Below are 6,592 nucleotides of genomic sequence, written 5' to 3'. Positions count from 1 at the left end.
TCTTGTTTTAAACCAGGTCCTGCCACTAATTAGCTTCATGATCTCGGGCATCTCTTTAACACTCTGACCCACTAATCTCAGTCTCCTTAGCTCTGATGTGGGGATACTGGTCCTCTCCCACAGGTGGGATGAGGCTGAAATGAGCTGCTTGGTGCTGAGTCCCCATGACCCAGACTCCATGATGCTCATGTCACTGTGGTAGCGCTCACCACTGATGACCGCATGGCCTGGCATAGCACAGTGCCTCACCTTTGACTACGCAGATTCAGCTCCTGAACTCATTTGATGGCCACAACCATTAAGGGTGATGGTGAAGACAGGAATTCCTGTTCTACAGACAAGATTCAGATAAATATGACAGGTGACTCATAGCGAAGGCTTATCATATGTCAGGCGCCGTCCTACATGTTTTATATACATTCTTTCACCAACCCCCCAGCAAGGGGGCTACCGTGATTATTCCAATTTTCTACAGATAAGAAAACTGAGGTTTAGAAGTTAAGGAACTGGTCCAAGTCCAGATCAGGTAGGTAGGAGTACTGCTTCTTCCTGTTTGGGCTGCAATAGAAAGCTTTTAGTCAACCTCAAGCTCCATTTCCTACAGATTTGATTGAGCCTCTTTGTTGTGCTCAGAGGCTGAGGGGCACAAAGCACAAGGGACCTCAGAAAGGACATTTGAACTCTGAGCTGGGCTGAATGGCAAATGGGGCCCTGCAGCAGGTCTCCTGAACCCTGAGGTTCCAGGCCTTGACTTGGAACCAGGTGCCAGCAGTGACATCTGAGATGTCACACAGAAAAGCATAACATCTCAAATCAGGAACACTCTGTTCTCTGGGCTGGCCCCCTGGGAGATCCTGTGTGGCCAGCAGGACTGATGTTAGAATTCCCTGACAGGGAAGAGTGGCTTCCCCCAAGAGAAGCCCCTGTCTTTCTTCCCAGGGGTTGGTCAAACAAGAGGTAATGCTTTCAAGAAACTGAGCTGACTCCTGGGAGTCAGCTGTGAGTTGAGGGCAGAGCAGAGGGAAGGCTGACAGGACATGTGGCCTTAGGCAGGACAACTACACACACATAGAAAGGGCAGTGGAGCACTGTCCAACCTCATCCTGCCCAGGCAGGGAACCGGGGCTGAGCTTGGGCCCTTGCCCGGACTTTGCCGTGAACTGTAGGAACCTTGGTGTAATGCCCCCACCAGCAGGATGTTTCTGTGACTTACACACTAGGTCTGTCCCACATGGGACTGTCCTGTCTAGTTCTCGTCCTGCTACTCTGTGTGTGACCCTGAGTCTCCAAACCTTCTGAGCTTTAGTTGCTTCATGGAGAAGACCAGTAGCTTATCCTGGATGATATCTGAGAGCTCCTCATCCTAAAACAGGATGACTCCATCCCTTCCCCTGCCCCTTTAAGAAGTCTCTCTCTGCAGAGCTTCAACCTTGCCCTTCCAAATAAGAATTTGGAACATTTAAATGAGTCTAGAAGTGGGATGTTCACTTACTAATTGAGCTTCAGGAGGAACCAAGCTGTAGACTCTACATTCAAAGATTTAAACTGATTGGGCATTTTTTGCCATTGGTTTCTTATAAATCATTATTTTAAAAAATAATTTTTAGCTTCTCAAAATGGTTTTCAATAACAGTGATGAATTACCTTTAATCCAACTGATTCTGCACAACTATTATTTTCATCTTTGTCTCCTCTTCCAGGTTGCATCCATCATCCAGTTATATTGATAGATCTGCAACCACTATGTCCATACATTTAGTAAATTTTGTCTTACTTGATACTCTTTCAAAAATATATTTGTATTGATTTCAGAGAGGAAGGGAGGGAGGGAGAGAGAGAGAGACATCCATGATGAGAGAGAATCATTGATCGGTTGCCTCCTGCACGCCCCACACTGGGGACGGAGCCCACAACCCAGGCGTGTGCCCTGACAGGGAATGGAACTATGACCTCCTGGTTCATAGGTCAATGCTCAACCACTGAGCCAGCTGGTGGGCTCTCACTTGATACTTTAGCCTAAACATTTTCCATGCATCCAAGTCTTTCTAATTATCATTTCAGTGAATGCATTATCTTTCATCATAGTCCATGCACCATCATGTACTTAACAGCTTCCAGAACACTCTCTCCCAATATCTTGTGGGTATTGATAATGTTTCTAATTAACATCTTCACACACACACAGTCCCCTTCCCTTGCCCCCCACTCCTCCCTATGAGTTAAATGAGGGCGGGGGGGGGGGGGGAAGCCTTCTCGTGTACTTTGAAAGTAACTGCTGGACTCTGAAGCAACATTTACATCCTTGAAATATGGTTGTGTGTAAGCTGCAGAATTCCCCCTTTGTTGCCAGCAAAAGAGGAGGGTTGGGACACAGATTTTAGGAGCTGTCCCTTTGGAAGGGGCCTGGAAACTCTGTCTGGTGGCATTTGGGCAAGTCCCTTTATTTTATTGTCTCGTATTTTCTCTTTTCTTCTTCTAAAGATTAGGTTACAGGAGCTTGAGGGCAACATGGCTCACTTTTTTGTAGATAATTAGGCCATCATAGTGGGAAATCCAGGAGGCAAGACACGGTGATCCTCCTCCCACCTCACATTAGTCCCTTACAAACCAGTGTTTACACATATCAGTGCCGCTTGAGTAACTAACCATTCAATTTAAAATTCAGTACCAAAACACAGAGAGAGCCGTTTCTGCCTAAATGCAGTAAACCAGACACAGCCAATAGGACACTCCAGATCAGAAAGGGCTATGAACAATTTCAACCACACTTAGAAACACCATTTTTAACATTGTAGCAAATGTTGCCAATTTCAGGCATAGGAACAGACATTCTGGTGCCCACATTCCTAAAGTCTATCTTGTTTTAAACGAAAAAAAAAAAAAAAACCCAAAAATAATCGAGCAATTTTCATTTTATGGAAAACCAGTTAACCATCAAATGCAAAAAATAAAATAAAATAAAAATAAATTAAATAAAACTACAATAAAGCCACACCTGCAGTAATGCTTTCAAAGGGGAGTCTTGAAGTCTGATGCTTTTTTCCAAAGGCATCGACAGAGTTGGGCAGCAAAGAAATCTGTAGCCTGAAAATGTCTCATGAAGCAAAACTTAGGTCATTTTTATTTGTGTTATGCAGAGTCATAAACCTCAGAAAAAACACACTAATAAAACATCACACTCAGTTTAAAGGTCTCCCATCATTCCGTGCCATAATGATACATGAAACACCATTAGCATAAGGCCAGTCCATTGCTCCTGGACTGTGGAGCTGTTACAAGATTCCAGGACAGGAGGAGTAGGGAAACTGAGACAGGAAAGTTAAAACAAGGCCACACAGTGCAGGCAATTTGCAGCCAGCTTGTAACTAACAAACCATTGTCCTCCCCAGCCAAGGACACTGAGAGTAAATGATTAACAAAACCTCCCTAATGAGAGAATGCAGAAAGGAAGGGGGGAAGGGGAAAGGAAAAAAAGGGCAGTTTTACTCCCTAAGCAGAGAAGCCAGCAGTCTCAAGGCTTGGTCGGATAAAGATGCCAGGTGTTTCTCATGATTTCGGGGAAGGCCACAACAAAGTAAAAAAAAAAAAAAAAAGACTTTGAGAATTAACCTGTACCAAAATATTCAGCAGAGGAATTTTGAGACCTCAGACCCACACCCAAGTTGCTCTTCATAAGTCAGATGTATAGGTTTGCTTGCTTTACTTTTTCAAGAAAGGTGCATGCTTTCATGCTTTAATGAATTGGCTTTTTACAACTGCACTGAAGGCCTCCGGTATAAATTCATTTATACTAGAGGCCCGGTGCACAAATTTGTGCATGGGTGGGGTCCCTTGGCCTGGCCTGCAATCGTGGTCAATTGGGACCCGCCAGCCAGGGGAGAGGGACCGCAGGAGGTTGGTGGGCTGTGGAGGTTGGCTGTGGGAGCGCACTGACCACCAGGGGGCAGCTCCTGCATTGAGCGTCTGCCCCCTGATGGTCAGTGCATGTCATAGCAACCAGTCAACTGAATGACCAGTTATAACAGTCGCTTAGGTTTTTATATATAGAGATGAGAAGACAAGGATCCAGGTTGGGACAGCTCTCTGCACTGACTCAGGGGGTTGTCCTGTCCGGTAACATCTCTCTGGTGTCGTGAGAGGGGCCTATAACAGAACCAGGACTGGGACAGACTAGAAAACAGAAAATTAATTGCTCAGAGTTCAAAGGAGAAATATAATGTGTTTCCTAACCTCATGCTGAAGTCCAGATCAATGTCCATGCCCTGAGAAGGGTTGGGGTCTTCCAACCACAGTACATGGACTAGAATAATTCTTGGGAAGATTTTTAAAGCACCATGGAAGATGACCAGAAGAGCAGGCCGTTGGGTGCTTCCAAGGGCCTCCCCTGCTCTGTGAGTGCCAGAAGCCGGTCCATCCTTGCTGCTTGACACAGTCGCTGCAGGATAGAAACATCTGCACAGCATATGTTTCAAGGGACCTGGCGTATATAGCATACTGTTCTTAATATGTTTGCTCCCCTTAGCGCTGTGTGTTTTAACCAAGGTCACCTCTCAGAGAAAGCTTGTTTCCCCAGGTAGGGATTTTTCCCTGAAGTTAGGGAGGGGATGAAACTCCTTAACTAAGTGCCAGGCGGGTATAGTTAATCACTTTAACTACAAACAATCATGCTTAAGCTACATAATCTTTACTCCCTGGAATGGAGATAAGAAACGCCCTAACCTTTGTAATAGAAATTGACAGGATTAAAATCAACTGGTATAAATACGGATGTAACAAGACAATAAGCAGCAGAACCTCTCTGGAGATCCAGACCAGAATTTGGCTGGAGATCCTGGCTAGGCTGCTGATCAACTGAACACTGTCTCCGTGTCCTTCCTTCTTCGCTGACTCCGTCTACACCTTTGGGAACCCCTGGACCTGCTGGGGTTGGACTCAGGCATGTGAGGATCCCCTTAGTCAGTCATTATGCAAACACCTTTGTGTTATTCTGACCCTGGGCCAGGTGCTCTGCTGGGTGAGCCCTTGGGGATACAGTAGAAATAAGATAGATAAGATCCTGCCTTCACAAGTTTACGTTCTGGTGAGGGGACATTATGATAAACCACTAAAAAAATGATACTTTATTAACACTTTTCACTGCCTGTAATTATTTAACAGGTAATGGGTTGGTAGGATTATTAGTTTGAGATAATATGATTTTTTAGTGTATGGCCCACATATGCATGGGATATACTTATACTAAAAATTTCATTATTTATCTGAAATTCAAGTTGAAGAGATTCCTGTATTTTATCTGACAACCCATGGAGAGGGTAGAGCAGTGGTTCTCAACCTTCTGGCCCTTTAAATACAGTTCCTCATGTTGTGACCCAACCCTAAAATTATTTTCGTTGCTACTTCATAACTGTAATGTTGCTACTGTTATGAATCATAATGTAAATGTCTGATATGCAGGATGGTCTTAGGCGACCCCTGTGAAAGGGTCCTTCGACCGCCAAAGGGGTTGCGACCCACAGGTTGAGAACTGCTGGGGTAGAGGGTGAGAGCAACCTAAAACGGGAGGGTCGGAGACCTTTCCAAGTTGGGAGCAGCCTGCCTTTTAAATTTCTCGCCTCTCCATGCATACTTCCTGTTCCCACTGCTGATATCTGTGGGTTATTTAACAACCTAATAGCACCTTTCATTTACAATCCCTTTTATACGCATTTTTGCTGGAACACCATCTAAGCCCCATGGATTAAACTTCATCATGTTCCTCATTTCACAGGTGAAGAACTGAGGTTTGGAGAAGTGAAGTCACACAGGTGATTGTGATCCCAGGGTAACCAGCAACAGAGGCAGGACTTTGGATTCTGTGAGCACGTCCACCTGGCATCTAGCCTGTGTCTAGCAGGTGCTCAATAAATATCTTTGAATTGAACTAAAGGCAGCGTGTTTGAAGTGTATGCGCCTGCCTGACATTTAGCTTTTGGATTGCACGTGAGTGCTGACGTTAAGCACTTGACGTCCACTTCCAAGAGGGGCCATGGTGAACAATCACTTGGCCAGCTACAGAAGACAAAGAGCCAGGCCACTCCTCCCTGAAGGTCCCCTTTTACAAAATCCCGGTTGAGGTAGATGACCATTGTATTTGACTGACAAGCTTTACTTTCCAGAACTTTAATTCTTGCTCTTATGTTTTAAATTCACCAATAAAGAGTGAACCAGAGAAACCATAGGCACCCCACTATCAACCTAATAAAGGCAGAACCTAGGTTCCTTCTCCCTCTCTCTCTTATCCATCCTCCCGTCTCCCTCCCTCCCTGTGACCTCACTGTGCAGCCCTGGACATGCTGTGGACCCTCAAGAACTTGTGAGTAATACATTTTGTCTTTTCAAAGTTCCCTGATGGTTGTGGCTGAGAGCATCTTGCAACCATAAGAACCACAGGGGCAGGCCCAGCCACAACATGGGCTCTGTCTGGGGAAATGTCCGTGGTGGCGCCTCACAAATTGATCATAGGCTTTCGATGAGCAAAGACTAAGGTTTGAATTGAGGCTCAGAGGCATTCCAGCTGCATCACTCACACAAGTCAGCTGACTTCTCAGTGGGC

The sequence above is a fragment of the Myotis myotis genome, unplaced genomic scaffold (genome assembly GCF_014108235.1).
Source record: "Myotis myotis isolate mMyoMyo1 unplaced genomic scaffold, mMyoMyo1.p scaffold_m19_p_15, whole genome shotgun sequence".
Classification (NCBI taxonomy): domain Eukaryota; kingdom Metazoa; phylum Chordata; class Mammalia; order Chiroptera; family Vespertilionidae; genus Myotis; species Myotis myotis.
Note: the sequence above shows the minus strand (reverse complement) of the source record.